This window comes from Meles meles, chromosome 11, assembly GCF_922984935.1.
Source record: "Meles meles chromosome 11, mMelMel3.1 paternal haplotype, whole genome shotgun sequence".
NCBI lineage: Eukaryota > Metazoa > Chordata > Mammalia > Carnivora > Mustelidae > Meles > Meles meles.
Genome location: NC_060076.1, coordinates 17,508,209 through 17,522,965, shown reverse-complemented (window position 1 = coordinate 17,522,965; position 14,757 = coordinate 17,508,209). Strand labels below are relative to the sequence as shown.

Sequence of the window (14,757 nt, the reverse complement as noted above, 5' to 3'; positions counted from 1 at the left end):
CAGCTGGGCTACTCAGAATTGTTTTGTTTGTTTTTCGGTGGTGGCATTGGTTTTTTTGGCTTCTGTTGTAATGGCTGCCAAAGAATAGGAAGGGAAATAATTGGTGTGAGGTCCAACTAGTTTATCTTGCACTTTTTACCTGGAGAAAGCCCCATGTTCTGAAGATGAAATTGGTTTCATCATCTGGTTTCCGAGGATTGTATAATTGAGAGGAAATTGATCCAATTAAAAGTGCATCACAAAGAACAACACTAGTTATTAGAGCCACTTTATCTGTGATAGCACCTGGCATCGGGAATCTGTCCTTGCTGTCAGTGGGGGCCTTGCTAAGGTAATAACAATGGTCGAGGCTTCTGGCACAGAGTTTGCAGCACAGAAATGTTTATTGTGGACTGGCTTAACATCAAGGGGCCGGAATCCTTCTAGCCGATGCTTTTGGAAGACAGCGCTTTCCATCACTACGGGAATTTGGCATTTAGGGCTACCCACTGTTGAGCCACACTCGTGCCTCGGTCCTCGCCTACAGCAGCCTCCGCTGACCCAAAAGGGACATCAGTGTTGTCTGAATGTTTTTATTTCTTCAAAGTGAATATTTTAAGCTGTGCTTAGTGCAACCACTTTTCAATTATCTACCATGTTGACTGCATTACATACATTGTACAGCCCCAGGAAACTAGTTTCCTCAATTATAGCATTTTTTGTTGATCGTTTGTTTTTTATTTATAAGAAATAGTGCCCTGATTCGAATAAAGTCTTAAGTGCAAGTCTACTATGTACATCAGATCAAAGACCAGCTTCTCTGGTTGAAGCAGGTTCATGGGCCTGCAGAATGGACTCCCTCACCTAGCCTGTGCACCCTTGCAAAACTCCCGTGAATCTACAGAACACTTTCTGAAAACCATTAAACTCTAGTGTTGCTTGTCTTCTGTGTGGCCCTGGACCAGGCATTTCACCTTTCTCCTTCTGGGAAATGATGAAAATCTCCTGAAGGAAGGGTTTAAGATGTGAGATAAGAGATGTGAAAGGACAGGGCATACTCAGTAAGTGGTAGCTAGAACTCCCTTCTTTTCCTTGAGTTGTTCAAACAAGTGGTGTGAGGTTATCCAAGCCCTCCAAGTGATACTTTCCCTCTTTCATGTTCTTTCCCTCCTTGCCAACTGAAACTTTTCTCTGGGATTTCCTCCCCCTGGGTCACCTGTTCCTTTTTATTACCATCCTCCCTATTTCACATTTCTATTATTGTATAAATTGCTGTGAGCAATTTGCGTGCTACCTAACATAGAATATATATATATCCTCAGGTATTTAATTGGCTGTCATTTACTTGACTTGCTAATGATGATAGGCGTCCTCTAATCTTAGTTTTCTTAACACAGCTCCCTTACATTGGATAAAAAAGTATTCTTACATAAGTCCTTTAATAAGGTATATGAGAAACTAAAGGCAAACAAATGACTTACAGGTGGTTTAAGTCCTGGATTCCCTTTATTGTTCTGCGTAATTATATAGAATTTATGGTTTTGGAGAAATGAGTTGTTCAATACTTGTTGAGTACCTACCGTGGGCCAGGCACTATGCCAAGTGCCCGGAAAAGAAAAAAAAGTAATACAATGATAAATGATGACAATGTGCCTACTTTTCCAAATTATTTCCATTTTTCCTGCCTACGATATTTGAAACCTAGTGTTATATTTACCTGGACTTCCTCAAAGGTCAGGGATAGGCACTACCCGAGTGATTGTAAGGGTCACTCCCAATGTGCACTACAGCCCGAGATAGTCCACAGAGGGATGCTCCATTATTCCAGTCAGTAGGATAAACTTGGCTGGAGTCCTACAGTGTTCCTGTGGGTAAGGCAAGTCGTGCTTAAGTAGCCATACTTTTAATCTAGTACTAATTAATGGCCTCTTAAAAGTGAAGTGTTACCCAGCTCTGTAGGAGGGAAGTGGAAGGCAGAGCCTAGCAGGAAACTCAGGGCTCTCTCTTGCACCTGACTAGGCTGTTGATTTGTACTCAGGACATACAGCCCCTCAAGGGATCACAAAACAAATTACAGCAGCTGCCTGGATGAATTTTACAAGCAGGGCAGTGGTGAGGTAGAGAGCTGTTCAGCAAAATGCGCACTTATACTCCAGACCTATGGCTATATCTTGTCAGTATCATTAATATTCATGCTACCTTGGCTAAGTCTGAAGTTAGTGAGGCAGCTCTGGGACTGGCCATGTATTCTAGTGGGAAAGTCACTGGATTTGGTCTAGGTCAGAACCACAGCTCTGCCTCCAACCTACCTGTATGGCCTCAGGTGATCAACATACCTCTGCTTCAGTTTCCGTGTCTGGAAAGAGGTTAGACTACGATCATCAGTAAAATCCCTTTTAGCTCTATGATTTTAATTTTTAACCAATTAGAATTGTTGAGTTTTGCCTCAATGTTTTTGCATAATTCTTGCCAGAATTGTATTGTATTTCAAGTAGTAGAAAGAACCCGCGCTTTGTAACAATCAGCCCCACTTTGGTCCAATCTCTTACTATACCTGACTTACTGTAACCATGGGTCACTTACTACCTATTGTCACTCTGTTGAACTATAGTTTCCCCGTCTGGTAGAAGCCAAGGGCAGTTTATGTTTTAAAGCACTGTTGTGAGAATTAAAAACTATAAATGGGATAGCATATGTAAAAGTACCAAATTCAGAAAATGTGAGGGGCTCAGAAAATGGGACTTCCATTGTAGGAGGCAAAGACATCCCCTCATGGTGCACTGATGTAAAATATGCAAGTTAATGCTGGGGGAAATTGCAGACCTGTGTTGGGGATACAGTGGCCCTGCTCAGCTTCTTAATGAAAAAACATACTGGAGGGAGAGTGGGATTGCTGGAGGGGCAGAGGCAAAACTCACAGTATTGTATCCCAGAAGAAAAGCTGCACAGAAATCCTGAAAGCTTGTTATTTGATTAAAGTAGGCAGGATGCCATCTTGACACTTTTTGAGAGGTTAAATGGAGTCAAGATTTTATATATATAATTAAAAAATATTTTATGTATTTTACATATAATTATGTATATATGTATATGTATATACATATGTATGTGTATTTTAAAACAGGCATGTTTAGCTACTCCTATAGATGGCTAGCATAAAAGGATTTTTCCTCCAGGTCAATATTCATTATTCAAATAATTACAAAAATTAACATAAGGCATTAGAGTACGATTGCTGGCTGCATATTGGACTCTTCTAGAAACAAAGACTGGTTGTCACAGACACTGAGCCTGTGGCAGTCCGTCCCTTGCTGCCCATTATGCCCTGGGTCATGGAAGCAGCACCCTGTAGGATAGTGCGCCCCTCCATCCTCAGTTCTTTGCCAGGTGCCAGGTGCTGGAGAAGGACCCCTCCTTTTCCAGACCCCTGGGCAATCTGAGGAGTGCCCTGGGATCAACCAAGCGAGAAGCAGTTTATATACTTTATAGGTGGTATCATCACCATCATATGTGATGGAGTTTGCTGGAAAGCTGCAACTTTTCCGCCCTTAACTGGGATGTTCCTGATAATGGGACAGGACCTGAGAGTCAGCACAAGTGGCCAAACTTCAGGCAGTCTTCTTTGCCCTGGGTGCCCTGGCCAACAGTCAGCCCCATCTCTACATCTCTACAGACTCTTGGGCCATTGCCAATGATGTGCTCCTCTGGTCCAGCCAATGGCAGCAACAATTCCCTATCCAAGGCTGACTCTTCAGGGAAAAGATTCCTGGGAATTTCTTGTGGCACAGACAACCCAAAATATATATCAAGATTGCCCCGTCTTTACACATACTAAATCCAGAATAAAATGCCTCACTAAGACACTTACCACCTTCAGAGTTCCAGACATTATTGGTAGTGACCAACGCACTCGTTTCACTTCTCAAAATATATAATGTTGGGCTCTTAATACAAGGCATTTAGTAGAATTTTCATTTCCTTTACCACTCTCAGACTGCAGCCTTCACAGAGTACCATATTGCTTTACTTACACAAGTTCAAGTTCAGTTAAATGAAACATGGCACACTTCAGTAGTCAAACACCCAGAGCGAACTATAATAAAAATTCTGACTTCCGTACTTGATGCTTGAATTCTGACAGCATTCAAGCCCCACTCTCCTCCCCCCGCCTTCCCCATTAACCCTTCATCTGGCAAACTTTGGTGCCACAGGGAAGTTCGGACCACGGCAACCCACCTCAACCCTACTCCACACCCCTGCCCGTTATACACAAGCCAAGCCAGTGTCCCCTCCTTGTTTTCTCAAGCCACCTTAGACCTGCTTGGGAGCAGAAAGCTTCACTATGTGAGCATTAAATCCTTTTATATCTGGGTGTGTTCCTTCCTCTGAACCACATACCAGGCTGGAGTCCATCCCACTACTTTCAAGTGACCACAAATGTTTGGAGATAAATGTTAAAACAACTTCACAATATGACAAATTAATTTTCATGAATGTAATTTATGAGCAACCACATGAATAAGACAATGTGTTTTTGTGAAAAGACACATCATATTTAAACTAAAAAAACTCTCACATCCAAGGATCTGAAACTTGCTGAATAAATCTAATGATTCTGTTAAAGTGTTCGAAATAAACTGGAAATACCGTGGCTCGAAGGGTGGAAAGGGAACAGGTATGCCTGTCTCACCTGGTCCTTGACTCAGGGGCTAGATACAGGAGAGTGAACCTTCCACTGATGGGAGGAAATGTGTGCCAGGTGCACAAGCGGGCACTATCGCTGGACCTTCCGTAAAGGTTCAGTGTTCAACTCTAGGCCAAGTGGAAGGTGCAAATAATGAAGCCAAAACCTTAGAAGTATATATATTCATTCCTTCTGCTCTGGTGATGATGGCTGCATAGGCCTGTTTCCCTCCTCCGTGAACTGGGAGGTGTTAAATCCAGCCTACGTCCTACGCACTAGGACTGTTCCTTGGTGTCCCATAACATTTTACATAAGTAAAAGCCAGCCAGAAAGGAGACGTGCGGACAGCCTCAGCCTCTCCGAATCAAACAAAGCCTCTCTAAGTCCGAGGTCAGAAACAATACTGGGCGTGGAGTGTGTGTGCGTGTGGAAGCTGCTCCTGGAGGAAACAAGTTGCAAGGGGGAACAGGGGGAACTGTGTTTTTATACTGGGAGCTTTGTCTTCTGTGATGATTACCTACACAACTAGGTCCCAAACCTGCATTTTCAGTTTTCAGTTCTTACCATTTTTTTTTTTTTTTTTTTGATCACCAGATCAGTATATGTCCAGCTGCCCACATGGTATTGCCAACTAGTTTGTCAGCTGTGGGCTGCTATGTTCAATGAAAATGTCCCTGAGAAACCTCAGACTCAACATACTCAAACCTGAGCTCAGCTCTCCAACACCTGCTGTTCTTTTGTTCTACTTTAAGAAACACTTCAGTGCCACCATTTCTCACCCGTTTTTTTTTTCTTCCACTGCATGACTACTAAATGTTAAGCTATTATTTTTCTCCTGAAACAAGGCTGCAAGTTTTTAACTGATCTTCCCGACTCCAATCTAGCATTCCTTCAAGCCCAAGTCAGGCCCTACCCTGCACCAGCTAGAATCAAATTTTAAAAAGCAAATAATATTAATAGAATCTTTCAGTGACCTTAAATTGCTCCTAGTAAAAGACACTTTCTTAATGTGGTCCACACATCCAGTGGGATTTGGCCTCTGCCCCTCTATCTTCCTACGTTTATCTCGGTACTGTTTCCTAGCAAACTGCTCCATACACTTTTTCCCCCTCTTACCTCAGGGCCCTTTTTTGTACATGCTTTTCTTGCCCCCTGATACTTTCCCTCTCCTTAACCACCTAGGTTACCTAAATCTTGCCTCCTGCTGGTTTTCTGAGATGCCCTTCCGGAGCCACCCCACAGTCTGAGTTGGGTGTCTGGGCCACACTTGGTGCTTCCTCCCCTCCTCGCATTTACACATTGAATTGTGATTTCCTTATTACCTGTCTCTCTCCAAGTCTAGACTGAGTGGGGTGAAGGCAGAGCCCCATTTAATTTACTGCTGCATTCACATGGAGAAGGCACTAAAACTTGCTGGACAAAACCAGGGCAGGGGGGCAGCCTAGCTCATATATTGGTAAAAATGAACACTTTGTGTCACATTTAGCACCAGCTGGCTATGCCACCTTGTGCCCCTCCCCTCAGCTGCCTCCCTGAATCATGGACAGTAAGCTGCAACAGAAAATGGGATGTAATTGAAAGGTGGGAGGAGTGGTTACTTCAGATTTCATTTTGCTTGGAGAATCTTCTCAACAATAAAGTCATGAAAAGTTGTGTTTCCTTCTGGAAACCCTAAATTTTATCTTTGTGCAAAACTACCACTGGAAGAGAAGGCTGGAAAAGATACCTTCGATACGTGATATATGGTATGTAAACTGTATCTCAATAAAGCAATCACAAACAAAAAGGAGATACCTTTGGCATAGGGCCTCCTGAATTGCCTCTTAGCACACCTTCATGGAAGGAGGAGGGAGAAAGGGGAGCTGGTTTGAATCCTAACCCTATCACTAATTTATAGTTCCCTCTGAGCAAGTTTCTCATTACCTGTTTCACCATCTGTATTAATAGATTTATTGAATTAAGGATCTTTCCAGCTGCAAATTTCAGTGATTCTGATGCTCCTGACTTCAGGGACTGCTTGGGCTAAGATCTCTAAAAGGAGCCTTCTATCTCCTTGGGCCCCTGTGAAATGTGAAGCAGAGAAATACAGACCCCAAGGATCTCAAGGAGGAATGCTTGGGATCTAGGGCTTATGTGTCAGATAAAAACAACCAAGGGCAGCTCCTACCCAATGGATCGATAAGTCAAGTCAATGTCTAAGGCCTGGATCAAAGCCTGGACCCTGACCCAGAGCCAAGGTGTCGCCAGAAAACAAGGGTCTCAAGCCCACTGACCAACACCAGGCTGGCTGGAATCCTGTTGATCGATCTGCCTCTTTTTTCACTCTTCCTGATCAATGACTTCTACCCGTTTTAGAAGAGAAATGCCTCTGAGACAGAACATTCTTTTTAGAGTGCCCACTGTGGTTAAGCAACAGCAAAATGTAAATGGTGAGAGGGCTGGAGCAAGGAAAGAAAGAAAGGAAACGAGCAAGTACCTCAACGGGCTATATGCCTTTGGATTATATATATCCCCCTTCCCACCCAGCAATTCCTGATTCTCAGTTTCCAAGGCAGAAAGGCACCAGCTTTGAGGGTCGTTGTGAGGAATAAATGAGATCGTGCACTCGAAGTGCCCAGGGCGCCTGCTGGCATAGGGTGGTTCTCAGCATGTGGCACCTGTTCTTACAGGGATGGATCAGGGCATGGGGACCTTGGAGTCACACAGTCCCGGGATAGAATCCTGCCTCTGCCTATTACCAGCCATGTGACCTTAAGCTAGACCAGTTTTCTCCCTTGAAAGATGGACATGATACCCTGGGCCTCGTGGGGGTTCTTATGAAGCCCAAGATAAGATCATGTGATTAATTGGTCCATTCTAAGAAGTCCATATATATCAGACATCGTTGCCTGCTCCTCTACCATCCCCTTCCCCAACACAGGCAGCCCTATACATTCTTCCTGTGCATCCCGAGCTCGGCATCCAGCTGTGCAAACAGGCAACCCTGTGCCCCACTGCTGGGCTCCAGGCTGAGCATTCTGATAATTCTGCTTTCTATTCCAACCCCCCAGGTTCAGGCAGGACTCAAATTCAAAGTTGGCCAATCATCGAGTAAGAAACGGCCGTGACTTTAGGTTTATCTTAGGCTTCTGTATTCAGGACTGGAAAGAGCTATGCCATTATGCCTTTTGTTTTAGAAAACTGATGGTGATAATAATCGCCACTGACTTGATTGTGTCTCACAATAATAAATGGTATAATAATAGCTCATACTTCCCGAGTATTTCTTCTATGCCAGGTGCAGTGGTAATCACTTTATAATCATTGTCTCAGTTCATTCTCATAACAATACTGTGAAGCAAGCATCACTATACCCATCTTAAAGATACACCGAGACTCAAAATCAACATGCCTTGTCCTGCGTCACACATCTGGCAAATGGGACAGATGACGCACACACACTTGATGTATATGTTGGTATTTGTTGATAGGTACTCCTCTGAAAGGGAGTGGGCAACGATGACTGATTTGTGTTGAGTTCCTACTCTAAGCCAACTAATCACATGATCTCATCCCATCTTCACGACAACCTGAAAGGATCAGATGCTTTTCTGACCATTCCCTGGGAACTTCTGAAACTGGCCCTGTGATTTGACTTCTCTGGAGGCATTTGGAGACTCAGCCTCTCTCGTGCATGAGAGTACTCAGCTGGGGACAGAGGCAATGGCACTTTCTCTGACGACTTGAAGACTGAGGCACAGAGACATTCGAAGATAGAAAAAATAGGCCAGTGGCATCCCTCAAAAACACCTGAAAACGTCCAGGAACTACTGCTCCCAACGAGTCTGAGAGGACTCAGCATTCGCCAGGATTTTTCACACCCCCAGATTTGCGTCTTGTCCCCTGTAATCCACCTCCACCACCCGGTGGCAAATGCCCACACCCTCCAGGGCTCTGCCGAGATGTCTTTTCCTCTGGGGAAATTCCCACCCACCCTACATGGTTAGGGACCAGTCTCCCAGCCTGGCTTCCTCCACTCCTAATCCTGCACACACACACACACACACACACACACACACACACACAAGCTTTCTTCTGTCATAGCCTTTATCAAAAGTTCACTGGTTAGTCTTTCCCATTGGACTGTGAGCCTACTGAGAGCAGGAAGTGGGTCTCATTCACCTTGGCAGCCTCTGCCCCTAACACATAGCCTGGCATACAGTAGGGACTGGACACAGTAGCGTGGAAAGATGGAGAAATGAAAAGGGATGAAGGAAGGACAAGAGAGAGTGGCAAGGAAGGTGCTCTTGTGCAGTGGGCTCTGTGAGTGAGACTGCTCTCAGGTGGGTAGGTTCTGCCTGCTGCTGAGGTCCTGGGTAAGGCAAAAGTGCCCCTCTGTGCACCTGGGTTCCCTCCAGACCTTCTTCTCACTAAGGGGTTGAAGGCAGAGAGAAGACAAAAGCCCCCCATTCATCTCCAGGGAAATTCCACATTCTTAGTGCAAGACTGCTGAGAGAGAAGGGTCCCATCTGACTCCCTCAGTCCCTGTGTCACTTTCCTGGGAACAGGACTGGGATAGGGGAACAAGAGTGTTTTTGGCTCCTGTCTGACTAGAATCAGAATAACTAGTTTACAACAGTATCAATCTCTTACGGCTCCCTAAGTGGAAGGACAAGAGGGGCAGCCTCCCATGCTTCAGGGAGTGATACATTTGTGTGTGCACGTGTATCCTAAAATAAGAAAATGTGCAGTCTGTCAACCAGTGCCTCTCCCATCTTTGAGGATGTCAGGGGGGAGGGATGGGGCTTTGGCAGTCAGTGTCTTTGAAAATGCTCTGAGTTTTCAGGAGGGTAAAGACCAAAAACAAAATAAAACAGACCAAAAAACACTGCTAGCTGGTTATTAAATTTCCCCCTTCGTAACTGCAGGTTCTAACCGATTGTATAAGCTGACCTCAACTTTCCCATCTGTCGAACGGGAACAGCCAAACCTGGCTGAGGATGGGAAACACCTTACCCAAGAGTTTCTTCCTCTCACAGCCACAATTGGTGTTGCTAAGTGACCACTGCATTCTTGTCACCAAGCCTGGTCCTGACCCAGAATTTCTTTCAGGGAGCACTTCAGACGGCTACTACCTTGTAATCAAAACTAGCCCACAAAGAGAAGCTCACCCTGGCTCAAGGAATGCCAAGGTTCCTTCCAGCTCTGATGTTCTCGGGTTTGGCCCTGCCTTATAATGCTGCCACTAAGTTAAGAGGGAGAAATGAGTGACACAGAGGGGTATCGGTGAGTAGAGTATCTCCTCTCCCGCCCACCCCGAGGGCCTACGCTCTGAGTCTTTGCTTCCCTCAGTTCTTTTGAGGGTGGATAAGAGAAACAGAACAGGAGTGCCAACGGTCGCCTTGGGCCTGGTAACAGCATCTAGAGAGTTCTCTGAGGCTTCAGTGGTAGGAACAAACACGGTTCCAGTGATGAAAGCAGCCTGGGTTCAAATCCCTGCTCTGCCAAGCTCCCTGCTGGTAACTCCCTCAGGCCATCTTACCTTTCCGAGCCTCGCTCCCCTCAAGCACAAAATGCAGATAACAATGCCTCCCTTCCAGGTTTGTTGTGCAAGGAGCAAATTGGATGAAAAAATGTTCATGAAAGTGCTCTGTGAGCCGCTCTGCGCGGAGCCCTGCAAAGGATTATTATTCTTGGTGCGCACCAATAGGAAGACGACTGGGGTGTTCCGTTCCAGATGGACTCAATCTAAACCAGGGAACAAATGCTTTTTTTGGTAATTTCATCTGGTGGAAATGGCAGTCTCATGGGCCTATTTGCGTTTAATGAACCACATCCTGTATCGTCTTCTTGCAAGGTTCTGAGGAGAATTAAGTTATCTCCTCTGGTGTGCTGCAGATGAGTGAGCGTCCAGCTCACGCTGAACCTCCTCTGGCCCCCTACTCTCCAAGGAAACACTACCTCAGAGCGAGATGCATCCTACACAGGGCTGCATGGAAGCCACGAAGCCGGGGGAGGGAAAGGGCTATGCAACCACCTCCCACCACCTGGCTGGGACCCTGGTCTAGATGAGTGTGGCAGGGCTCTGATCCCTGACTGCTGCCATAGTTAAGGGTTGTGTGAGGCTGGATGTGACAGACAGACAGACAGACAGCCTGACGCAGACTGGCTGGGGACACGGCGGATCTGGGAAGGCACTGAGGCCATGCGGGGGGGCGGGGGGGGCATGGTGAAGATTTTGGAAATTAGCCTCAGAGCAATGACAAAGGACCTGGGAGTTTTCATCCAAGAAGAACTGTGATGGTATTTCTGTTAATGGTTAATTGTATACATCAACTTGACTGGGCCATGGGCTATTCAGAGATGTGGTCAAACACGATTCTGGAGGTGTCTGTGAGGGTGTCCGCGAGGGTGTTGTGGATGAGATCAGCAGCATACTGAGTAAAGCAGACTGCCCTCCCTAACGTCACTGGGCCTCAGCCAATCAGGTAATAAGGCCTGAATAGAACAGAAAGGCTGACCACCACCCCCAACCACCACCACCAGGAGTAAGAAAGAATTCCTCCTGCTTGACTGTTTGAGCTGGAACAACATTCTCTTCTTGCTTTTGGGCTCAAACAGAAACATTGGTTCTTCTTGGGTCTCAAGCCTGCCAGCTTTGGAATCAGAACTTCCACCACCAGCTCTCTGGAATTTCCAGTTTGCTGAACAGATCTTGGCTTGAAACTTCCCAGCCTGCACAATCACATGAGCCAATTACTCATAACAAATCTCTCTCTCTCGTACATGAATATTATATGCAATAGAGACTTTTATCTACCCATCCATCCATCCATCCAACCATCATCCATCCTGTTGGTTCTGTCTCTCTGGAGAGCACCGACTGATCCCTGTCCTCAGGGCTGCTGTGTGGTTTGGACTGAGGGGTGCAAGAGTGGATGCCGAGGGTCCAGGTCGAATGCCAGCGCTAGAGTCCAGGCAAGCCACGATGGCAGCTTGATCCAGAGCACAGCAGAGAGATGGAAAGAAGTGGGCAAATTCAAGCCCAATTGGGAATGAAAATGGCTAAGATTTGGGAAATGGGGGGTGCGAGGGAGAGTAGGATGTGAAGAAGGATTCTGGTTTCTGGTTCTGCCTATAAACAGATCATGGCACATTTCACTCGAACACTGGGAAACCACCAGGTTGTGTGGGGCAGAGTTTGGGCGGGCAAGGGAGCTGCCATAATGGCAAATATTGGAGGAAAGCATAGAGGCAGAGGTATAAAGTGGGAGTCGTCAGTGTAGGGACAGTAACAGAATCCCCACAAGAGAAGTGTCCAGGAAGAGGGGGCCCAGGCCAGGGCCCTCTGAAGTCCCATGGATGGGGGCTGGTAGAAGAGGGTGAACCGGCAAAGCAGAGAAGAAGCCAGCAGGAAGGCAGGAGACTCACAAAGAAGATCTGGGACAATGGCAGTGATCACAGAAATTGTCTCAAGCAGGAAGTGGTCAGCTCTGTCCAACGCTAACAGAAGGTCAAGCAAATGGGAACTGAAAACTGCCCCCTGATGATTCAATCTACAGAGAAGTAAACCAGTACCCAGGCAGTCCCAGTTCTGAGAACAACTGCTTTCATGTCTGGTTGCTGTCTTTGAAGCAAGCTCCCTCAGGAAACTGAAAGCCCAAGAGAATTCTCCAGCCCACATCAGCCCCTTGGCCACAACTGTCCTCAGAAAAGGAGGTGACATTTGACTATCTTTTCCTTCTCCTCCCCCCACCTTAACCCCTGGGCTTCCTTTCAAGCAGCCAGAACTCCTCTAAAGAATAGTCTAGGAATGCTGAGCTGACAGTCAAACCTGCATTGTAATTCAAATGGAAATGCAAAAATTCATTCCCTCGGACAGTCCTGGGAAACTATAATTGAAATCAAACATCTTTTAAAGGTGGCAACAGGCATTTATCTCTGAGGACATCTCTATACCATGGACTGCCCCAATCTTAACTCAAGAGCAGTGTAACCTTCACTAGAAAATGTCATTTCACAGGGCCATGGAGTCTAAAACTAGGAAAAGTCATATTAATTGCATACCTTTTCTCTTCTACATTTTCTTTGTCCTTTGTGTGTGTGTGTGTGTGTGCGTGCACGTGTGTGTGTGTATTCTGTTTTGCACTTATCTACTTCTCTGTGTTTTGTTTTGTTTTTAAGATTATATTTATTTATTTGACAGACAAAGATCACAAGTAGGCAGAGAGGCAGGCAGAGAGGAAGGGAAGCAGGCTCCCTGCTGAACAGAGAGCCCAGTTGTGGGGCTCGATCCAGGACCCTGGGAACATGACCTGAGCCAAAGGCAGAGGCTTTAACCCACTGAGCCACCCAGGAGCCTTGACTTCTCTGTGTTTTCATGACTCCTCCTTGCCTCCCTCAGTTGGTCTCTCTCTCTCATACACACACACACACACACACACACACACACACACACACACACACAACCCTGGAAAGGAAACACAGTTACCAGAACAGATGTGGCAGCTGCGGTGGGAGGGAATGCATTGGATCAAGATAATAACTAGGTGTCCAGCTCAGTGCTAGAGGAGTCCACTGATGGGCTGAGCTTTTGTTGGAGCCTGTATTTTGCACATGAAGAAAGTGATCTAGAGAGTGAATCAGTTTGCCCAAGATCTGACAGCTGAGAAGAGGCAGAGCTGGGATTTGAACCTGAGTCTATCTGACTGCAAAACCTCCTCTTTACTTCCAAATGACAAAGTCTTTATCCAAGCTAGCTACAGGGTGGGTAGCTTCTTATGTCCTAATTAAGATAAAAAGACATGCATCAAGGTCACAGCTGGGCAGTATATGTGACTACCAAGCCAAAGAACTTGGGAGAAAGGTAGCTTTTTAAAATACACACCCATCAGGAACACAACAGCGTGCAGTCAAAGTATTAAGCTGAAGGCCAGAGACTGAAAACTTCACGTGGTGCTTGGGGCATGGCCTGGGAGCAGAGGCGAGGGCTAGAGGGGACTCACAGGCTAAAGCAGCTTCCACAGTAAGCTCTGCTGTGCCTGGAGGGCCCAGGGATGACTTTGGCTACTTCTAAGGTCTTCTTGGCTTCTGACAGGCACCATCTAACTGATCTGTTCAGTGCTCTGGTCCCCTCCAAACTGGTGAAATCCTGAGACGATCCACTTGGTGGTAGCAAACCCCACCTCCCTGCCTAGATCTTTCCAGTCCTGCTTGGCATGTCAGGCGCCCCCCTGGAATCAGCGTCACAAGGTGGATCTATTCTTTTGGCTTTTGCCCTGCCCTGCTGCAGGGAAAAGGATACACAGAGCCCCCACCCCCCACCCCCACTATCTGCATCACAGCAGCCATTGCCAACAGATCCTAACATTCTTGGCCAGTGGGCTCCATGACCTCCACACAGTGGCCTAGATAAGCCATTCCCTAACTGATCAGAACTAGAACATGAAGTAATAGATATGGGCCATCACATGGCAGTGACTGGGTTCTTTACCATGAGCCCGCCCCGTCCTTCTTTCCAGCTGTCTACCAGTGGGTTAAAAAAAAAAAAAAAAAAATGGTGAAACACTGGAAGTCTGGAACAAATTGGGGAGTGAACAACACGGGGACAGCGTCCACATCTCGTCTCCTGCAGTGCCCCAGCACCAGGCACAAGGTCTTCCAAGAAGCAGCACTTACGAAATATTAATGAATTAAAGAATGAATGAATGAATGATAAATGTGACTTTCTTTTTTTTTTCTCCCGTGGAACACACACTGAGAAACACTTAGGGGCATAATAGTAGGATAAACCTTTCATGGGAATATTTTAATCATGCACATTCAGTCCCAAACCCCTGGGCTTTCCAACAATTTCTAGTGGCTTCACCAGATCACAGCAGGAGCAAGAGCCCCATCATTAATAAACCTGGAAAGCCTGGGACATTTGTTTCTAATTTCCGTGGACACCGAATCTAGGGGGCAGGGAACACTGTGCTCAGGTTGGAATTCAAACACCATCCCTTTCACTCATACACTGTGACCCCAATAAGACCCTCTTCTCTAAGCTTCAGGTTTCCTGGGCTAAGAAGGGGGGTGAGTGGGATTCTTGCCTTCTTTGCCTCAAGGGCACATGG

The 14,757-nt window shown here is 46.1% G+C and overlaps 1 protein-coding gene across 3 annotated transcripts in view; it reads right to left on the bottom strand.

Annotated features, from left to right (window-relative positions):
- ASTN2 (astrotactin 2) overlaps nucleotides 1–14,757 on the bottom strand; it is an 875,241-nt gene that overhangs the window by 222,583 nt on the left and 637,901 nt on the right. The gene's annotated exons all lie outside the window — the stretch shown is intronic.